Below are 23,618 nucleotides of genomic sequence, written 5' to 3'. Positions count from 1 at the left end.
TGGCTCAAAAGCCATATTCTGTGCATCTATTTTGGAAATGAACCTGGAATGGTGACTCTTGTGGGTGATGGAGATGATCACAGTCTGTCTCAGGGAAGCAGTTGGGTATCTATAGTGTCCTTGAGAAGTTCAGGCACAGACTGTGTTGAATGGGACAAGTCATGTCTTGGTCTGGGGTCTAAAGCTAAAGTTTTGAATGAAAAGATGATCTAGAAACCATTGCTTCTTAACAAAATAAAATAGTGTAAAGAATATAATGTGAAAAGAAAATAATGGGTACAATGAAACAAGTGATTAAAAAGTAATTTGAAAAAAGACCCCAACAGCAAAATAGATAAAACCTACATACAAAAATAACAAAACAAAAAACAACAAAAAACCTATATGCATCTTCAAAACTCAAATCTTGAACATGACTCATAGTATTATACATATGAAATTGGAGGCTCTAAGTTCAAATGACTATTAAAATGAAAGATAATTTACTAATCTGCTGTTTAGTAGATCTTATTATTTTCTTTAGTTCTGTATTCTCTTAAGGTCCTGCATCTTCCAAACATGAAGCTAAGGAGATGTGAAACAAAACCTAAAACCCCTTTTGAGTTTGAGATAACAAATTTATCAAATAATTTACCTAAGTGCTAAAATTGAAGCTTGGGATAGACAATATAGGGTTTCATGATGTAAAAAGTTATTAGTGATAAAGATGTTGGTTTCTTATCTCTTATTGGGTTAGCAAGAGCCAGAATTCTAGATCTCTAAAATAAGTTTTCTTAAAATCTTTATTTTTAATGTTAGTGAAGACAAAGTATTTAAAATAGTGTTCCTTTGTTACGGGGTTTTGCATTTTCTAATAGTTTATTCATCAAACTTACATTTGAAAGATTATGGAAGTGGGCATGCATAATAACAATGCACAAGTAAAATGTGTGACAGTGCAAAGGATAGGAAGAGGAAATAACTGTTGTTGTAATGTTCTTACAGTATGCATGAAGTGGTATAGTAGTGCCTGGAAATAGATTGTAGAAAGTTAAAGATATTTAATATAAGCCCTCTAGCAACTACTAAAAATGTGAAAAAAAAAGAGGGTCAGTCAGTCAGTAGCAGAGAAAAATAATGAAATCATAAAAAATACTTCCTTAATGAAAAGAACAGAAAGAGAGGGTTACAAAAATAAAGAAATGAAGCAATTAAGAAACAAAATGGTAGTAGATTTAGTCTTAACTCTGGCTGTAATTACATTGCATATAAATGTTCTAAACCAGTACTATCCAATACAACTTTCTGAAGTAATAGAAATATTTTATGTCTATGCTCTCCGGTACAGTAGCCCTCAGTTTTAATGTTTCTGCTGAGCACTTGAATGTGTCTAGAACAATTGAAAAAACTCAATTTTAAATTTTATTCAGTTTAGTTTAAATAACCATGTATGTTCCTCCTGCCCCCCATCCCTGCTTTGCATCATTATGTTAGCACAGGTAAGAATTGGTTTCATGCCTTTCCTCAGTGGTTGAGGGCTCTTGTCAGTATAGAGTTGAGGAGGGTGGCAGTAGGTTTTCTAGTTCTCGCACAGTGGCAGCCAACCTTTGCCTTTCTCAGCAGCTGAATCCTAGCTTTTTTTTTTTTTAAGTTCATTTCCTCTTGTATTTAGTGTTCTATTATTGCCAATTTTTATTGGGTCTTTTCAATGGAATATCCCCCTTATCTTCCTCTTTTAATCTGCTGTGGTGGTGCTGCTGCTATATATATGTGTGTGTATATTTAATTAACTCTATTAGAAATCTGTATAAAATAGATGTAGCTTGATTGCTTTTTCCCCCAACAATTTTGAGTAAATTGTTAAATTTAATAAACTTTGGCAACTCTTCTGAATGTTGGACCCCTTTTTGGTTTCCTTTTGCCTTTACCGTTATGATTTAGATTTTGAAATGTAGGGTAAGTGTCCTTTAGATAAGATATAACCATAGCGCTTGTACTTTTCCCAAGTTTTTCATACCTGAAATCTTACTTGAAGTTAAATGAAGGAGGCTGGATCACTTTTTTTGTGTGTGTTGGTGTTGGTGGGTGGGGGACTTTCATTCATTAACCATTGAGTATTTAGAATACAGTTAGTTCCAGAATTTCTTTTTTCTTTTTCTAAGATTTTATTTATTTATTTGAGAGAACACACATGTGTGCACACACACATGGCGGGGGTGGGGTGGGGACTCCCCAGTAGACGGAGGGAGAAGCAGATTCCCTGCTGAGTGGCAGGGCTCCATCCCAGTACCTGGAGATCATGACCTGCGCCAAAGGCAGACATGTAAGTGACTGAGCCACCTAGGTGCCCCCAGAATTTTTTGAAGTAGACTTTTGCTTCTCTCAACAAAGACTATACATATATTCTATATCCACAATAGTTACAAGGGCAAATTGTTCTGATTTCAAATAAACATGTATGTTTAAGTCATTAGACCTTGACTGTAACAGTTTCTTTTAGCCATCTGTGGCTAAGTAGTGTAGGAATTTCTAGATCATCAGCAGTGATATCAGAATTGCTAAAGGAACAGTGACTTTTTCCTGATATAGAACTATTTATCTACCAACATAGAATTCGTCCCACATCTCTTCAGGCTTCTACCTTGAGAAAGGGATTGAATTCTATACAGACAGTTTTAATATTTGTAGCTGAGATCAGCTCAAGCAGTCTTTTTGGTGAGTTATGACCTCATACTGAAACATTTGCTAAAATAAGTTCTAAATTGATTTCTTATACTATTAGTTCATTTTCTCTTTTGGAATTATTATTTGAAGATAGCTATATGCTATCTTATTTTTTTCTTATTAAACAAAACTTTATAAATCTAAGGATATATGTTTACCTAATCTTTCAGAAACATTTAGAGAGAAACTGAAGAATTTGTTCTCTGAAGTGACTTTTCAAAGAATGATTTATATCTTCAAAGGTGCTGCTCTTAGGGTAAAAGGAATATAAAGTTAAGTTGACTAAAGGTATAATAATTACACATCTGTCCTAAAACTTGTCCCTGTCTTGCATCTAAATAAGCTCCATTTATCCCTTTATGGTGGGATCTCCCCCTTTCCCCAGTCCTCTAGCTTCTATTACTCTCTCTTTTCCTATTACAACAAAATTTCCGTTTTATATTATGTTATCCTACAGAGGAAACAAGTTCAATTTTTCTAGAGGAAAACAGAGAATAAATTAACTGCCTTATTTCTATTTTCTTATATCTTCTTTGAAATCTGTGTGACTTGGTGAAGTTAAGAATGGTACACTTTGCACTTTCACTTTAACTAGTGCAAAAATATGGGTGCAAGCACTTTCAGAATAATATTATATATTTTGGGGAGCAGGTGATATAAGGTGTTGGGTGGCATTGTGTCTCCAAAGAACTACATTTTTGTCCTTATATATAACTTTGAAAAAGGATGAAATAAAAAGTACATTGCCATGAAATTTTTGGTGTTTTTTACTAAGATCTTTTCTAAAGTTACTTAAACTTGAGAAGCAGAAGAAGAATAAATGAAAATTTTTCATTCAGGAGGGTATTATGAATGGATAATTAAGGTTCACATTGCACTGGTAGTACTCTTCTGGTTTGCTCAAGGCAATATGTAAACACGTTTATTAATTCTGTGCCAGTGGGAGAGAGCATTGGGAAAACTTAACTGCTAATTGAAATTCCCTAGACAATGGCTTTCGTGGTTAGTCTAGTAGTCTCATTGATTGGTACTCTGAGACTATCTTTTTAGTAATCAACTGGATTTCTAGTTAATATTTTACTACCTTCCACCCAAAGACGAGTTATTCACTTAACTGATATAAATTATGAGTGCTTATCAATTTTGTTCATCAATTTCAAATTATTTAATCAGATATCTCTACTGTTTTAGGCAGATGGAAGTGATTTATTTAATATGAGCTTTTCATTTGTGAGCTTATTACAAAAATAAGGAAAACCTGTTGTTTTATAAGATAAAATATGATCTTTAAGATCTCTTCTGTTAACATAACTGATATGAGTGTGTGCTGTCAGTTATGTAGCTTTATTTTTTACTTTTTAAAGATTTTATTTTTATTTTATTTTATTAAAAGATTTTATTTATTTGAGAGGGATAGAGGAAGAGGGAGAGAAGAGAATCCCAAGCAGACTCCATGCTGAATGTGGAGTCCCATGTGGGGCTTGATCTCACTGCCCATGAGATCATTACCTAAACTGAAATCAAGAGCTGGATGCTTAACCGACTGAACCACCCAGGCGCCCCTAAAGATTTTTATTTTTAAGTAATCTCTACACCCAGTGTGGGGTTCGAACTTACAACCCCGAGATCAAGGGTTGCATGCTCTACTGACTGAGCAAACAAGTTATGAGAGCTTTAAAAAACAGATGTAAAGTTTGATGGTTTAATATCTTGAGTTAGCTATTATTACATAATCAATAGTGAAAAAATTTGTGACAGTAATAGTATTGAATTGACTTAGTTAACTATAAACTAAGAATAATTAGAAGATAGTTTTTTGTTTGATCTCTATCAGCACCTATCAGTTTTGTTTTCTTGTGTAGCCATAGACTACCTTGATAAAACCAACCAACCAAAAGTTAACTAACCTGTTAACAAATCCATTACTGTTAGCAAAGCAATTAGAAGTGTTCATCTTGAGGGAATTGTACAGGGTATAGTCCCCAGAATAGAAGATCCACCTTCACAGTAACCTTGGAGATGCTTTCATGACCTTTCTTTTGCTCTTAAAAACTGTTTTTTTTTTTCCAATTGATAAATTAGAATTTTATATATCAAGAATTTGAGATAAAACATTGAACCTAGTCTATCAGATTTTTTGTTATAACACTCTCTTTGTCTCCCTTCTTAAGGACTTCCTCATTGTTGCCATAGAAGACTAATATATCAATTTGGTCGTGTCTCTTTGTTATTAATATCTTTCAATGGCTCATCATCACCTGTACAATCTGACACCTATCTTTATCGTCATATAGCCTACCCCCTTATACTTGGTGTTTCTTAAGAACCTTATAGTGTCTCACATATTTTTGTGTTGTTGCACATGCTGTTTCCTTTCCTTACCTTAGCATTTTCCTATTGTCTTATATTTGTGGCGCAGTCCATCTGGTAATTTCTTTTCCTCCCTATGCATGAGTTGTCTATTTATTCCTTGTCTCCTTTTTTATTGGGATAGTGTTGTTCTCCTTATTTATTTAAATGAGTCAGCTGTGTAGTAAATCTATTAACCCTTGAGATTTTAAATTTTATTTTATTCTTTTTTTTTAAAGATTTATTTATTTATTTTAGAGAGCGAATGGGGGTGGGGGAGAGGCAGAAGGAGAGGGAGAGAGAGAATCCCAAGCCGACTCTGCACGGAGCACGGAGCCCAATGCAGGGCTCTGTCCTATAACCCTGAGATCATGACCTGAGCCAAAACCAAGAGTCAGATGCTAACCGACTGCGCCACCCAGGTGCTCCTTATTTTTTTATTCTTTTAAGAAAAGATTTACTTAATTATGAGAAGGAGAGAGGGAGTGCGTGAGTGGGAGGAGCAGAGGGAGAGGGAGAGGGAGAGAGAATCTCAAGCAGACTCCGCACTGAGCACAGAGCCTAACGAGCAGAACTCCGTCTCATGACCCCGAAACCGTGATTTAAGCTGAAACCAAGAGTTGGGTGCTTAACTGACCATGCCCACCCAGGCTCCCCTTAGTTTTTTATTCTTACATTGTTTATGATATGCAGTAGTTTTAATTCTGAGCAATGGATGTATTGATGATGTCCTATTAATTTTCCATTGTTCTTCTACTAGGGAAGTCCTAAACCAACACAAAACTTTATATATATTTATATTCTAAATTTTGTGTAGCTTCAGTTTTTTAATATGGCACTTAATCCATCTGGAATTTATTTTTTTATAAGGAGCTATGAAAGAATCTGTTTTTTCAACATGGTGAGTCAATTGGCCCAGACCAGTATATCCAGTAATAGTTCTTTTTTCTACTCATGTGTTTTATTAATATAAGACTTTTTCTCCACTGCCCTTTCTTTTCCGTTAATCTGTGTTTCAGTTTTTTAACAGTATCACATAATTATTAATTTAAATTTATGATATGTTTTAATATTAATTTGTGCATTTATTTTCTATTGTTGTATATCAAATTACCACAAATTTAAGTGGCTTAAAACAACATCAATTTTTATCTCATTCGTTTTCAGTGTTTGTGAGTCAGCAGTGAGGGCATGGGTTACCCAGATCCTTGTAATTCAGATGTCACGTGGTTGTAATCAAAATGTCAGCAGGTGCTGTGGTTCCGTGTAAGTGAGGCTTGTTGTGGGGGGGTTTGTCTTCCAAGCTTTTATATTATTGGCAGAATTAGGTTTTTTGCAGATGTAGAACTCATGGTAGCTTCCATCTTCAATGCCAGCAAGAGAAAATCACTTTGAATCTCTTACTTTTAAAGGTTACTTACCTGATTAAGTTTGGCCCACCTAGATAATTTCCCTTTTTATTAACTCACAGTCAAACGATTTGAGATCTTAATTACATCTGCAAAATCCCTTTTGCCATATAATCTCAGGAGTGAAATCTATCATATTGTCCCATGGGGAAGGGATTTTGCAAGGATGCACATAAGGGAATCTTGGGGGCCACCTTGGAATTCTGCCTACCACAGGTGGGACAAGTCTTCCTTTGCTATTTATCTTTTTCAAAGTAGTTTTAGCATTTTTATATATTTATTCTTCCAAGTAAACTTTGTTGGCCAAAGCAGCAAATCACTCTACAGTTCTTTAAAGCTTTCTGTCCATTTGAAAAATTTCATAATAAAAGCGTTGTGAAACAGGTAATAAAAAAAAAAACCAAAGCCCACCAACTACTTACCTAAGATATACCCATTCTTCTCACTGCTTAGATAATAACCAAGCATGATTCCTTTTGGAATTTTATTTGGAATTGCTTTAAACTTATAAACTGATTAGAAAAAAATGGGTATTTAAAATTTACTGAGTTTCCATATATCTCATTTAGAAATTAATTTTTTGTTATAGTTGTGATACTGTTATAAAATTATTTTCATTATGCTTTCTGATTCTTAAATGTATTTTTATTTTGTATCTAGCTGCTTTACTGAACTCTAAGAATTTTCTTCTATTAGGTGAATATCTGGGTTTTATTTGGAAGTGAATCATCTGAAAAACAATGAAGTTTTTCTTTTAAATATTCTATGTCTGACTTCGGTTTTATATTTTGTTGAATTTGGCTAGAACTTCTTGACCTGGTGTTATCTAGTTCTGATAACTGCAGTTTCTTGTTTCTGATGCTTCAAGTGTTTCATCAGTGATTTTTCTTACCATTATGGAGAAGAATTTTTTTAAGTCACATTGAAGAAATTTCTCGTTTTTTGTCAAGGTCTTTACCTGTATAATCCTTATACATGGATTGTCTAAGAATGGAGAAAAGGTGTTTGTTTTTGATGCTCTCCATCTAAGTTTATATGTTAGTTTTATAAAAAGTCTTAGGGATACTAGAAAATCAAAGAATATGGAAAAATTGAAAAGTCACAAAAAAGACTGCAATATGTATGTGTATATAATATATGCTATACGTTATATTTTGTTGTAATTATGAACATATTACTAAATTAACTTTTTTTCCACTGGCCATGACAGCAAAATGTCTTTAGTGTCTGTTTTTCTTGGCATTTGAATTAGAAATCAGCTCACACATCTAACATGAACCTTTGTGCTTAAAGTTCTAGTCTGGCTCTAGTCTGGTAAGTTTTAAATCTTTTTTATGCAATCATGGAAAAAATATGTTTCTGCTTGAAGCAGTTGTCAAACAAGCTTCTTTCATCGGCAGTCAGACACAGGGCAGCTGAATGAAGCTGTTTAGTCTAGAGTAAATGCTCACGAGATTACAGGGTCACTGAGGAAATGTAATTATGCAGTTGCTTCCAGAATAGTTTTTTGTAGTAAGAACTTTAAGACTATTAAATCATAATATTAATTAAAAATATATATATTCAAAAATTAATCTTAGAAAAGCAGCACTAAATAAACCAAATTATTTATTTTAAATAATAAAATTATAACTAAATTATTCCAATGAAATATAGTTTTAATTCAGATTTTTGCAGGACCCTAAAAAAAGTAAGTTCAGTTTACTATTGGAATTTGGTCAATTCTTCCCAAATCATCATAAAATTCAGTAGACTGTGTGTGTGTTGTGTGTGTGTGTGTATGTGTGTGTGTGTGTGTGTGTGTGTGTGTGTATTCTCCATTGGGAAATGAAATCTTACAGTATTTAGTTCATGCTAATTGAGAAAACGGTTATTTAACAATTCCTTTACTTTTGTTATTCAATTATGGAGCGCCTTCTGTGTTCCACTTACTCTTCTAGGTACTGAGGAAACAGCAGTGAGCAAAACAGGACATCTGGTATTCTACTGGGGTGAAGCCAACAATTAAAATACACTAATGAATCTGTTAGGTGGTAATTAGTATTTCGAAGACAAATACAGAAAGATAGAGGGATGTGTAGGGATTGGAGGAGAGTGCTATTTTTACATAGGTACTGATAGAATCTTTTGTAGGACGATGTTTGAACAGACATGAATTAAGCAAAGAAGCCAATCATGTGGTATCATGGGGAGAGTCAGAATGAAGTGTAAGTGCAAAGATCCTGAGGTGGGAGTATATATGAGGAGGAGAGAGTGGGCCAGTGTCTGGAGCAGAGTGAATTGGGGAATGGTAGGTGATGAGATCAGAGTGGTAGTAGGTTTTTAGGTAAGGAGACAGGCTCTCCCCAGTTAGATCATGTAGGATTTTTTAGGTAATGGCCAAAATTTGGGCTTTTACTTTGAAGGAGATGGGAAGTCATAAGACAATTTTGAATAGTTTGTCATATGACTTACATTTAGAAAGGTCAATTATAGGAGAATTGATAGAGTGAAAACAAGAAAACTTGCAGAAGTCCTGGTTAAGTTGGTAGTGACTTCTACTAAGACGGTAGCAGTGTAGTTGCTGAGAGAATGGTCAGAGTATGGATATAATTTTGATATAGAGACCAGAGAATTTTTGATGAATTAGATGTAGGGAGATATAAAAAAGTTTTTCCCAAAGTTTTTTATCTGAGCAACAGAGCTGCCATTTACTGTGATAAGGGAGATCAGGGGGAGAGATTCTTTGAGGCAGCGTAATTGTGCCAATTGCCTTAAGTTATTTGTCAAATATCATTATTAAAAACCATTTCTAAAAAAATGTTTCTAAAGAGAGTGCAGGAGTTGGAGAAAAACCTTAGAGATACTCTGTGCAACTCTCCTCTTTTGTAGGAAAGTGAACTGTTTTGAGTCCACTACAGACAAGCGTCCAGAGAAGAAAACTCTTTGCTTATAGTCACATCTCTGGTTCATGCAAAGCTAGGACTAGATTCTTAGTCTCTTAGGCTACTTTTTCTCTGTTGTACCATGTGCCTTTGCCATATACAGACCTTTCAAAATCTGAATGAGCTTTATTTTTATTTTACTTTTAGATTATTATAATTTTAGATAGTATATTAAGGGCAGTGAGTTCAAGTTACATAGCAATTTTATTTATATTCTAAAAAAATTATTCTAAGTATAAGCCAAGTTCTCAGTTTTCGTTCAGTGTTTTTTGTGCATGTGTGTGTGTGAGGAAGATAGGATTGGGTTGGGCAAAGTGACTCACAAGCTTTTGGGTTGGAGCATAGGTAAGGGTGATCTGATAGTGGAGGTGTTACAAGGGTGGGGCATCAAGAATAGTCTGTCCCAGGTGCGAGCAATAAGGAATTGAATTGTCTGTAGAGAAATTAAACAAATAATAAAACCAGTCAAAAGTCAGTCTGTTTTTTATCGCCATGTACTGGCAGTTCTAAACAATGTCCGTTTTCAAATACTCCTTCCTTAAAAACATCTTTTGTTGGTCCAAGTTCTAAACAATTAGTGTTGTTACTTTTGAATTTCACAGTATATATGTAAACTTTCAATGAGTACGTCTTTATTTTTTGTTTTTTAATAATGCTGTATTGCACACAGGAGTTAATTCAGAGAACTCCCAGTTTTATAGTCAGCCCTACACTCCACCTCCCACCATCTCCAGTACCTATGCACTCAGCTATATTTAGCCTCATTCAAGAGTGAGTTTGTAAGGTTTTAGAATCCTTCTTTCTGGCAGAATTTTTATTTCCAACTCTCCTGTTGTACTATAAGTTCCAAAATTTAAGTATCAGATTTGGAGTAAACGTCAAATAGATAGTTATAGCTCAGTGATTGTAAATATGAAGAAATAAAACTTAAGTTCATGGAGCATTTATTTGTGTTTAAAAGCTTTCAACTGGGGTACATCTGAAAGGTGTTACTAGAATCAATCCTAAAGAAACAAAGACATGAGTAGTATTACAGTTTCTGGAATTTATTGTGAAATATTTTATGAAACTCTGTCAAAGTCATCCCTATCATTAAGGTATTTCCTGGCTATTTGGATATCTGTTGCTTCAGGAAAGAAACTGGAAATTAAAATTAACTAAACATATTCTTCATTGATTATGAGCAAAGATAAACTTTTTAATTGAAGTATCATTAACATATAGTATCTTATTAGTTTCAGGTGTACATCATAGTGATTCAAGATCTTTATACATTACAAAATGATCCCCGTGATAAGTCTAGTTACCATCTCTTTCCCTACAAAGTTATTACGATATTATTGACTATATGGCCTATTGTTATTCTCCTTTCTTGATTATTACAGAAAATAATTTTGTTATATAGAATAATAGGTGTGGTAAAAAATGATCTGCTCTGGTATCCAACATTCTAGGTGTGTAACTGACTAATAAGAGTAGGCGCTGGGAACAGGATCCTGTGTCACAGGTTTCTAGAACCAAAGCATTTTGTCAATTTAGTCATAAAAATGTGTTGTCCATATTTGGTCTTATTGCTTTGAGGAGAATGTGATGACTTAGATTTTGCTTTATTTGAGGCAAATATTACTCAGACTGAGATTGTCTTTGCCAGTAATTTATTTAAAACAGGTTTATTGTGGAAATTATAATTGATAGTATTTCACAAGTCTCTTAATAAGCCAATAAAGAAATATTCCAAATCATTGATAGATTAATTACACTATTTTCAGGCAAAGGAGCAGTGAAAGAAATAAGGTCCAAATTTAGTTGAGGTGTACCTCTCTATGAGTTGGTTCACAGAAGAGTCAGTCTTTCCAACTAAAATCTGGGTATCAGGGGCGCCTGGGTGGCTCAGTCGTTTAGTGTCTGCCTTCGGCTTAGGTCATGATCCCAGGGTCCTGGGATTGAGCCCCATATCGTCGGGTTCCTTGCTCAACAGGAAGCCTGCTTCTCTCCCTCTCCCACTCCCCCTGCTTGTGTTCCCTCTCTCACTGTGTCTCTCTCTGTCAAATAAAATCTTAAAAAAAATAAATAAAATAAAATCTGGGTATCAGCTGCTGGCTTAGGTCCCTTGCTGCTGGGGCATGTAGCGAATGGGCAACGGCACTGGTGTTGGCAGGCAAGGTGAGCTGCTCTGGAGGTTATTACTCTAGGGACCATTTACACAGTTTGCACCACTGCCTACTAGGAGTAGCCTTGCCAAGGCAGGAACAGATGTCCCTTCCCTTCCTGGGAGTGCTGCCTTGTTTAACACCATTGCCAACCAAGAGAAGCCTGGTCATGGCAGGAGCAAGTGTCTCAAGATATTTGAAGAGTTATTTAGATCAACAAAGAGTAGCCTTGTCCAGACTGATCATTCCTCAGTAAGATCTCACAAACTCTTGGTATTTAAAGTTTAAATGTTCATTACATCATAGCTGCTCTTCCATATGTTACTATCAGTAAGTCTCCAGCAGTGCCTGTCAACAGTTGAACTATTGAGTACTTAACCAACTACAACAGGTGTTAATGACAACATCCCAACACAGCTTCTTCAGTGTAAACAAATTCACCCTTAGATCAAAACAACTTAAGTCATAAACAAGTGGATTTGAAATCATAACAAACCAATATACAACAGATTTGGAAAAAAAAAAGTAATGGTCAGGAATTAGATCTTATTTAGGTTAAAAACTTGTGGTTGTTGAATCTGGAAAACAAATGGCTATGCTTTTGGGGAGCAGAATGAACATGGCTGATTAATCATTTTTTAGCTTATGAAAGATTTTTTTAAGGAATACTGTTTATGAAAGGAAAATTGACAGTAAGATGGTAAAATGTGGATCAGATGACCAGGCAGGATTGGGCTCTTCATGCTGAAATATTTCAGTGTGGGAAAAAATGCTGATTGGTTTTCTGTAGCTTTGATATTTACTTACTGAGAACAAGATGCTATTTCAGGTAATTTTTCAAAGCCAATGAATTGTCGTTCTTAGATTCTGTATACCTCAATATAACTATTTTGACTCTGCCCAGCTTCTAAATCTTAGCTTTTTATTGTTATATTTATCTGTATATTTCTAAATAACACAATTTTGCTGCAGTCTCTTAACATCCTAATGTGAGAGATAAAGATTTAGCCCTCTAAAACTCCTTTCCTATCCTTATTTCAATTCCCTCGTTTTTGTCTCAATAGAGTTATATCATGCTTTTTAAATTGAATCAGTATTCACTATTTCCATGGTGAGTATGTAAATACTATTTTCAGTTGAGCCACATATAATACGATGATTTTCTTTCTTTAGATTTCTCATGATGTTGCCTGTCCTAAGTTTTTTGTCTTTAGTTTTTTTCTTTGGACTTAATCAGCATCTTGCCTCATCAAACCCTAAAATCATCTTAACTTTTCTGGGGCCAATGGATATGAGAACAAAATAGAATATCACCATTTGTCAGCATCTTTCCTACCTCAGCAAGCCCTAAAACCATCTTACCCTTTCTGTGGCTAATAAATATGGAAACAATAGAATAACCATTTGTCACTTTCTTTTAACCTCCTTACTCAGTGTAGATGGCTCTTCAGTGCTGTTTTTGTTAACAACTTAGTCTTTCCTGCCCTCATGTTTGCCTGTGGTACAGGCATGCAATCTATCTGCTTTGCTAATTCAGGATGAGTAACATTTGGGTTTGTGGGATTGCTGCTTTCTAAGTCTTTAAAAAATATTCTGCCAAGGAGTGATGAGTTATCTTTAGATTTAGAGAAAATTCAGTCAACTTTTAGGTTGAATTCAATTAATTGTTCATTTTTACATCATCTCCTTCCTTCCAAATACCTTAGGATATGCACCAGCCTATAACATTTATACATTTAAAAACTGTAGCAAGTAAATTATGGTGCACGGACATCAAAAATAAAGAAATGTTGACACACATTCTTTCAGCAAAATGACAGAGTTTTTGTCCTGTGTTATTTATTATGGAATGAAATCCATCCTGTTTAATGACTGAAGGGATGGGGATATAATATTTCCTGGGGCACCTGGGTGGCGCAGTCGGTTAAGTGTCCAACTCTTGGTTTTGGCTCAGGTAGTGATCTCAGGGTTGTGAGATCCAGCCCCACATTGGACTCTGTGCTCAGTGCAGTCTGCTTGAGATTCTCCCTTTCCCTCTGCCCCTCCTGCTCATACTCTCTCTCTCTAAAATAAATAAATGAATCTTTTTTTTTTAAAGAGAGAAAATATAATATTTCCTTTTTGTCCTTAAAAACATACCCTTGGGTGACTGCAGATGAGCATCGAGGAATCTGCTTTGGGGTGATGAAAATGCTCTAAAACTGGATTGTGTTGATGGCTTTACAACTCTGTAATTTGCTAAAAGTGATTGAATTGTACAGTTAAGACTACATTGGTAACTCAGTGATTTTTGGGTCTGAGAAAATTACCTAGAATATTTTCATAATCCTCTTAAGACATGATGCAAAAAAAAAAAGATGTAATAATTTGAACAATGTAGTACAAACCTGAAGATTGATATGATAGTTGTGATTTATTTATCATTCTCCAGTTGATTCCATCATTCTTTCATTCATTATTTTAGGGGTTTTTTTGTTTTTTTTTTTAGAGTTGTGGGAATAATTAAAATAATTCCTAGGATGATAAAACAATAACATACTTTTATATATAGTAAAAATAAGGTATTTAAAATAAACAGTTTGATAAGCTTTAACATGTGTACAATCAAGATACCTGTCATTCTCAAAAGATTGCTGGTGTCAGTTTGTAATTTCTCCTTCACACCTCTCAGGCAACCACCAAGGAAGTAGTCGTACACTTTACTGAGCTGTATGAGTTCCTTATATATTTTGGATATCTACTCCTTATTGGATATATGATTTACAAATATCTTCTATTTAGTAAGTGGCCTTTTTGTTTTGTTGATGATTTCCTTTACTGTGGAGATGCTTTTTAGTTTGGCATAGTCCTATTTGTTATTTTTGCCTTTGTTGCCATTACTTCTGGAGTCAGGTCCAAAAAGATACTGCTAAGACCAGCATTACGGAACTTACCATCTTATGTCCTCTTGTAGGAATTTTATGGTTTCTGGTCTTACAGTCAAGTCTTTAATCTATTTCGAGTTAACTTGTGGGTATGGTGTAAGATAGTGGTTCAGTTTTCATTCTTTTGCATTTGGCTTTTGTTTTTGCCCATTTCTTTATTGGATTTGTTTTCTTACTGAGTTTTGAGAGTTTTGTATATATGCTGTATTCAAATTTTTATATATATTCTACTTATCAGGTATATGATCTGCAAATTTTCCTAGTCTGTGGCTTGTTTTTTTTTTTTTTAATCTCTTAAGTGTCTTTAAAACAGTAGCTTTAGTTTTGATGAAGTCTAGTTTACCAATTTTTTTTCTTGTATGGATTATGCTTTTGGTGTTATATCTAAGAAATTTTTGCCTAATCCAAGTTCAAAATAAATTTTCTTGCCTTTTTTTCTCTAAGTTTTGTATTTTGAGGGGTTAACATTATTTAGCTGTGTGATCTATTTATAGTTCATTTTTGTATATGGTATATATGATTTGAAGGATTTTTTTTTTGCATATGAATATTGAATTGTTTCCACACTGTTGAAAAGACTGTTATTTCTCCATTGAATTGACTTTTCACCTTTGTCGAAAATCAGTTGTCCATACATGTGTAGATTTATTTCTTAACTCCATTCTTTTCCAGTGGTTTGTTGATCCTGATGCCAAAACTATATTGTCTTGATTGCTATAGCTTTATAATAAGTCTGAACATCAGTCCTCCAATTTATTATTATTTTTTTTTACAAAGTTGTTTTGACTGTTCTAGGTTCTTTGCATTTTCCATGTAAATTTTAGGCTTTAGTTTGTCCATTTCTACAAAAAAAGACTGCTGGATTATTTTTTTTTTAAATAAACTTTTTATTTTAGAACAGCTTTGGATTTATAGGAATATTGCAAAGATAATATAGAGAGTTTGTACCCCATATGATTTTCCTACTATTAAATACACTTAACATTAGCATGATATATTTGTTATAATTAATGAACCAATACTGATAATTTTTATTAATTAATGTCTGTACTTCATTGTGATTCCCTTAGTTTTTACCTACTGTTGTTTCTGTGTTCTAGGATCTCATTTGGATACCACATTACACTTAGTAGTCATGTCTCTTTAGGCTCCTCTTAGCTCTGACAGTTTCTCAGACCTTCCTGTTTCTGAGGACCTTAACAGTTTTGAGTAGTGGTCAGGTATTTTGTAGAATGTCCTTCTATTGTAATATGTTTAATGTTTTTCTCATGATTAGACTAGTGTTATATGTTCTTTCGAGGAAGGCTATAGAGATAAAATGCCATTTTCATGACTTCAAATGAAGGGTACATGCTATCAATATGTCTTAATTAGCGTTGGTGTTAACCATGATAACATGGCTGAGGTAGTGTTTGTCAGGTTTCTCCTCTGTAAAGTTACTCTTATTCCCCCTTTCTTGTACTCTTAGGAAAAAACTTACTATGCACTGACCATACTTAAAGTGTGGGGAGTTATGCTTAACTTTCTTGAGGGTATTGTATCTACATAAATTATTTGGAATTCTTCTGCATGGAAGATTTGACTCTTTTCCCCCCATCTTTTTATTCAATCTTTTCTTTTTTTTCTATCACTAAGAACTCATGAATGTTTATTTTATACTTTGGATTATAATCCAGTTTTGGCCACTTGAGGTGTTTCAGTTGGCTCTAGTGCCCATTTGTCATTCCCACATCATTGTGTTGCCCCTCCCTCTCCCCTTTTTAAGTACTTCTTTACTTTCTGGTACTACAAGATGCCTCAGGCTCATCACGTGTATTTCCTGACTCAGTTCTAGAATCAAACATTCTCCAAGAAGCCCTGGTCTCTTTTATTGGAGAGTAGTATTAGAAACTACTGTCTGTGCTGTAAGTATGCTTGTGTTACTGGGGTATCATTGCTTCTAAATTCTACCAGAAGTTTCACTGGGATTGTGTTCAATCAATAGATCAATTTGGAGTGAAGTGGCTCTATTTTAACAATAGCGACTTCTGATTCAGGCACAAGGCTTATTTTCCCATTTATTTAGGTCTTCTTTAATTTCTCCCACCAGTTTTAGTGTACATGTCTTGCATATATTTTGTAAGATTTATCTCTATTTTATATATTTTTTTAAGTTTTTGTTTAAATTCCAGTTAGTTAACATATAGTATAATACTAGTTTCAGGTGTACAGTATAGTGATTCAGCACTTAGAAAGAACACCCAGTGCTCATCACATTAAGTGTACTACTTAATCCCCATCAACTGATGAATGGATAAAGAAGATGTGGTATATATATTTTAATGTTATTGTAAATGGTATGTAAATTTTTTTTCAATTTACAATTGCTTTCTTCTGGACTGAAGGTATAATTAAAATTTTCTACGTTGATCTTAAAGCTTGCAGTCTTGCAGAACTCACTTAGTTCTAGTAGTTTCTTGTGGAATCCACTGGATTTTTTTGTGTGTAAATAATCATGTCCTCTGAAAATTTGCTTTCATTAGGAACATAAACATTTAGGATTGTTATAACCTCTTCTTTTATTGCCTCCTTATCATTATGAAGTTATTCTCTTTATTTCTGGTAATATTCTTTGCTATGAAATCTAATTAATTTGATATTAAAATAGCCATTACAGCTTCCTTTTGATTAGTGTTACATGGTATGTTATGTTAACATGTAATAGGCTTTAATTGTTATTTTAAAATGAATAAATATTTTCTAATTTTTTAGTTTTAACTTTTTAAAAAGATTTATTTATTTGAGGTAGGAGTGGGGGAGGCAGTGAGGGAGGGGAAGAGATTCCCAACTGTGCTGTGCACTGAGTGCAGAGCCTGACACAGGGTTCAGTCTCACAAACTTGAGATAATGACCTGAGCTGAAACCCAGAGTCAGACGTTTGACCAACTGCACCACCCACGTGCTCCATTTTAACTTTTAATGTAGAAAATATAGGTATGTATAACCTGCCTAAACAGAACCTCTCTAGGGGTCCTCAGTAATTTTTAAAAGTGTAAAGAGGTTCTAAGGTGAAAAAGTTTGAGAATTGCTAATCTGTTATATTTTTTTCATTAGATAAGCAGCTTTTGTTGTAATCATCTACTTATTCATTTGTTCATCAGATGTTCATTAAGCCCAATTTATTTTTTTAGGAAATAAAAGCATATAAGACATGGTTTTGGTCATCAAAGAACTCTTGATACAGAATTGAGGGATATGATGGTATGTGAATGAATAGGATACAATGCATTATGTGAGATACATGCTCTCATAGTGTCACTGTGCCTGGCACAGGGTTAAGCAGCATAGATTTAGTGTTAAATATACTGACTTCGAATCCAAGCTCTGTACCTTAGCTATGAGAACTTAACCTCCTGAACCTTACTTTTCTTAATTGTAAAATGGAGATGATAGTAGAATCTCTCAGGATTGTTTTGATTATGTAGCTTAATTTATGGTGCTTAAGGCTTAGTACTTTTAGTACTTAGAAAACATTCAATAAATGTTAACTGTTATTGTTGTTTTGATAGTAAAGGTTTTATGGAGCAAGGGAGAGGTAATAGAAGGGTTCATGGAGGTGGACACTTGTTGAATTGAGTCTAATTTTGGTTTACCAAGATTGTGGGCTAGTTAACATAGGCAAAAGGAATGCCCTGTAGTAGTTGGGATGATGTATTACTAGTAGGAATAATGTCTTCTGTTCCTCTATTAATTTATCAAATATAGATGTAGTAATTTATCAAATATAGATGTAGTAATACCAAACTATTTAAGGTTTATTATCACATTGACCTTTTAGTGTAGAGATTAAGAGAACGTTCTCTGGACCTACACTGCCTGAGTTTATTCAGTACTGGGTTTTTCATTAATTAGTTCCCTGCGCAGTTTATTAATCTCTCTGTGCTTTGTTTCCTCATTTTCAAAATGAAGATAATATTACTGCCCATGTCATAGAGTTGGGAGGATTAAATGAGTTAGTAAATGATAAATCCTTACAATAATATCTGACACATGGTAAGTACCATATAAATGTTAGCTATTTGAATGATAAATGCTATCATTGGAGTTAACATTTGTTGCTGGAAATATTGCTAGTATGCAGAGCTCTGTAAATATTGAACTTAAACTCATTTTTAAAGTTTAAGTTCAGCTTAACTTTGTTGATGGATTTTGTTTTTCTTTCTCATTATGATTAATTGCATTTTCAGGCCAAAAATACTTTAATAGAAAAACACTTGTCAAATTATGTAGTGTAGGTCATTTAATTGTTCTGCATGATCTGTATCAATTTTTTTCAAAGTGAAGTTTTATTTTTAATCCTAGTACTGTATGAATTTCTACAATCTCTATGGTTTATTAAGTATAATGATTTTTAAAGACCCATTAAGGATAATCATACCTTAGAGTTTGTTTTTATCCAAGTTTATAGGTAAATATTAAAATATATAATTTACATATATCATACCAATAAGAATTATTTTCTAGTCAATGTTGTATAACAGAGGTAGTAATCAGGGAATGCTTGTTAAAGACTTAAACAGATAAGGAAGAAGTAAATAAGATGATTGTGCTAGGAGGTTTTTGTCATTTATTTTTTGCTTGTATTTGTTCTAAAGAAGACTTAATGAAAAATGTTAAATGTTTTTAGAGGCAGCTTTGAGTTTTTTAAATAATGACTTCAGTAATAAAAGGTAGAGCTAAAATTAATCACTTAAGTATTTATATTCACATTGGGGATAATGTATCTGTGCCTTTATGAAGTGTGGGTCTTTAAAAACATCAGCAGGAAAAGGGTGTCTCTTTTAATTATATGTTAGCTAGTCCATTACTTGAAGGTACTGTAAAGTGTGTGATCACTTACTGATTCTTCATTTTTTGGGTGGGAACTCAGGATCACAGGCTAGGATTCAGTTTAACTATTTTGAGATGTGCCCTGAAAGATTCATATTTTCTTAAAAACCACTTTCAAGTAGAGATAACTTAATTTTCTTTAGATATGCAGAAATTGTATTTCCTTAAAAAAAGGAAAAATAATCTGGAGATTGAGTTGTTAGGAAATTATTAGACATGTGTAGCTTGGTGACTCTTTTAACTTTTCCAGTGTAAAACATGTTGATTCTTGGGTTAAAGAACCCTCTAATTTATAGTTAACATGTTCCATGATTGTAACCTAGGTTTGTTTTCTTTTTCTGTCTTTTTATTAACTAAGATATAATTCATGTTTTTCATTTTTCTAAATCCTTCTGCCATGAATTTTCTAACTAAATTAAGTATCAAGCATAAGAAACATTAGATTTTATATAAGCTTTAGAAATTGTCATTCATTCTGTTTTCAGAAAAAATAGAGATTATAAAAATTTAAATTAGAAAGAAAATGTATACAATATGATCTGCTAAGACAGGTAAGCTTTTTGTATTCTAAAGAATCTTCTCCAGTCATCTTGGAGTCGTATGTAGCTTTCTTGAGAGCTTCCATTAAGTCCATTAAGTTTTCTCCATTATACAGGCAATGTATGTTCTTTATAGAAAAACTTAAAAAATGTAAGTAAACAGAAGAAAAATTGCCAGTGTTTCTACGATTGAGTTTTTTTTTTTCAGTATGCAAATCATAATCCATCAGTGGTGTCTATCCTCAGGAAATAATTACTCAAATCCCCTATGCTGTTTTCTTAGCATTTTATTATCTAAATGTTGATTCCCTTCCTCCTGGTTTGAAAGAAGCCCATATCACCACTTTTCAGACAAATAGTCAACAAATGAAAACTAGATAGTTGGTTTTGCTGGTATAGACTCAAAATATATTTAAGCTTTGCTTCTATTAAAATTCAGTTATTTTAACATGATAAGAATGCCCAAAGTAGTCATTATTCCGATTCGAAGGTAATGTTGCCATGTTTTTTGTTGTTGTTTCCCTGTATAGCTGGTATTAAATGTGAAAACATAAATCCTAGAGAGTGGGAGTGGAAGAATGGGGATGGTTTTCATTTGCTACAATTTCCTGTGAGACATGGCTCTAAACAAGGCCCATATTTACACAAGACAATATAGTTTTACATACAGTGGTGTATTCACATTTTGAAATTCTTTAACCAGTCACCTGTATTTAATACTTTCATAGTAAATGTGTTTAATAATGCTAGGTGAAATTTGAAATAATTTTAAAATAATTTTACAGTAGAAACACCAGTTAAATCAACCTTTTGGTAGTAAATGTCAGGAAAAAATTATTTTTGCTGCCCCTGCAAAATCAATTGTGTAACTGTTCTTTTTAAACTGACTTACATTACGAAATTCTAAACACTGCACTCCTGTAACTTGTCAGAAGCAAGTTTGGGTTAATAGATATTTTCAGTGATGTAATGGGAACTTTTGGCAGTGGGTCAGAATATAATGGACTGTGATTAATGTTTTAATAAGTACTTTTCTATTGCTCATGATGTAGAGGAGAAATAGTTTCCTGCTTGGATTGATAGGAGAATAGCAGGTGTGCATATAATGTTTTAAAAAAATGAGTTGGAATATTTTTCTTAGAATAACATAAATTTTTTTTATGGTTAAACTTCATTATCATAGGAGATGCATATGTTTCCACAGAAGCCTGCAATTGATTTTGAAGAATACAATTAGGAGATGATTACGGATTGCCTAATTAAATCTTTTAATTTATAGCCTTTGTTTTCTTATGAAGCTATAACTTGAAGTCTGTGTAGGTTGATGTTCCTTCTTATTATAAGTTAAAGGAAATCAGAGATCTGCTTAAATCATAGGACATGTGAGTTCTATGCTTCTTTGTTTTTAAAACATTCACATTGTTCAGAAATCAGAAAAAAAAATTAAACTTTGAAAGTTTTTCTCTTAAGGCCAGGAATTACAGATTGATAGTCAAATGGAATAGTGATCATGTGAGAATTCTCCATTGCAAAGGGCACAAGTTCAACCTATAAACTCAATAAAGTTCAGAAGTTTGGAAAGTTAAACCCAGGAGATTTTGTGTCAGCCTTGGAATTTGAGTAAGTGAAGACAAACCAGAAGAAATACTGGTGTGCCAGACTTGAAGGTTTGGTTTACAGTTTTCTGGTTCCTTCATTTTTCTCAGTTTAATTTTGGCAACTTACAATTATGTATGGTTTTTCATTGTAGGTAGAGCCCTAGCGCTCAGTAGATATGCTCCATTGGGGATGGTATTGTACCATTGCAGAGATACCCTCTGCTTTGTTTGTCTCTGAAATATATGTAAAATCGAACATTCCATATGTGCACTTTTCTGGGAGAAAGTTCGTAATTGTCATTAGAGTCTCAAAGGGATCCTGATCCCAACAAGGAATCTGGAATAATGGTTCTCAAACTTTGGTATTCATCAGAATCAATAGGAGGGTTTACTGAAACACAGATTGCTGGGTCCTACCTCCAGGGTTTCTGATTTAATAGGACTGGAGTGGGGCCCCAGAATTGTGATATCTTTTTTTTTCTTTTAATTATTTTAGAAAAAGAGAGTGCGAGTGCATGCACATGCTCACACACGCATGCAAGAGCAGGGGAAGGGTCAGAGGGAGAGAATCTCTAGCATACACTCCTCTGAGCATGGAGCCAGATGTGGGGCTGGAGATCCTGACCTGAGCCCCTGAGATCATGACCTAAGCCGAAATCAAGAGTCAAATGCTTAACCAACTGGGCCACCCATGTGCCCCCAGAATTTTCATATCTAACAAGTTCCAAGTGATGCTGATGATCTTGATTGGGGAACCACACTTTGAGAACCACTCGTTTAGTGTTGGTAAATAGCCTCGTAGACCTTTATCTATATTCATATATAGTATATATTTTACAAAAACACGTAGGCTTGCTATGTTATTTTGTTACCTCTTTTAAGTTACTGTGTTTTGACTATCTTTCCATATTTATACATAGCATCATTTAAAGTATTCCATATCATAACTTAAGCAGTTGTATATTAGATAGAGATAGAGATAAATCTCACTATGGAGATTTAGGTCATTTTTCGTTTGTTGTTTTTATAAATAGATTGTTGCTCAATTTTTGTGTCATCTTCCTGTTATTTCATTAATAAAAATCCCTGGACTGAAGGATAGAAAAGTTTCTAAGGCCCATCTGAGGACAAATAACTTTCAGCATCTGGCACATGAACATTAGGAAATATAATGACCACCACTTTAAAAGAGACAGAAGAAATATTAAAAGTAAAACAAAAAAGCTTATTTCGGGAAACAAGTATTTTACCTTTCCTTGGCTCAATAGTTTGCATCTTTTTTTTTTTTAAGATTTTATTTATTTATTTGTCAGAGAGAGAGAGAGCAAGGAGGGGGAGTGGCAGGCAGAGGGAGAAGCAGGTTCCCCGCTGAGCAAGTAGCCCAATGTGGGACTTGATCCCAGGACGCTGGGATCATGACCTGAGCTGAAGGCAGACACTTAACCGACTGAGCCACCCAGGCGTCCCAATAGTTTGCATCTTTTTAATGATGAAAACTTGTTTGACCAGTAGATTTTTCTAAGTTAAAAACATTTATGTCAATATTTGTAACCATAATTTCTAAGAGTAATAATTTTCTTTTAATTTAGGGAGATATTAGCATTTTCCTTTATTGGTATGTCACATATACATAGAACTTACAATTTGCACAAAAAAATTATATTACGAAGCTTCTGCCAGCACTAAAGAGCTGTTCAAATTCGGTGCCTGTTTTTTGAAAAAAATATATTTCATGCCTTGATAATAGCAAAACTGTGGTATAGATTATGGTGGGAAAATACTCTTTTTCTATTTAGTGTTATAGTAAGAAAAATTAACAGATTGTTTTTCAGTATGAGAATTAAATGAAGTACAGTAGCCACACCCTTCCTCACCCCAATCCACAGTCTTGCTTTCTGTGGTTTCAGTTACCTGAGGTCATCCAAAGTCTGCATGTAGCTGATCTTCCTTCTGACTTATTATTAGAGGGTCAATAGTGGGTTAATGCTGTGGTACAATTCCTGTCATCTACCTCACTTCATCTCATCATGTAAGCATTTTATCTCATGTAATCAGAAGAAGAGTAAGTATGGTACAGTAAGATATTTTGAGAGAGAGACCACATTGGCATAACTTTTATTATAGTTTATTACAATTGTTCTATTTTATTATTA

The 23,618-nt window shown here is 33.8% G+C and overlaps 1 protein-coding gene across 2 annotated transcripts in view; it reads left to right on the top strand.

The window, feature by feature from the left end:
* The window catches only part of MNAT1 (MNAT1 component of CDK activating kinase), a 200,343-nt gene that overhangs the window by 125,496 nt on the left and 51,229 nt on the right, over positions 1-23,618 (top strand). The window lies entirely within an intron of this gene.

Source organism: Zalophus californianus, chromosome 6 (genome assembly GCF_009762305.2).
Source record: "Zalophus californianus isolate mZalCal1 chromosome 6, mZalCal1.pri.v2, whole genome shotgun sequence".
In the NCBI taxonomy this organism is placed as follows: Eukaryota; Metazoa; Chordata; class Mammalia; order Carnivora; family Otariidae; genus Zalophus; species Zalophus californianus.
Note: the sequence above shows the minus strand (reverse complement) of the source record. Positions and strands in the feature narration are given on the sequence as shown.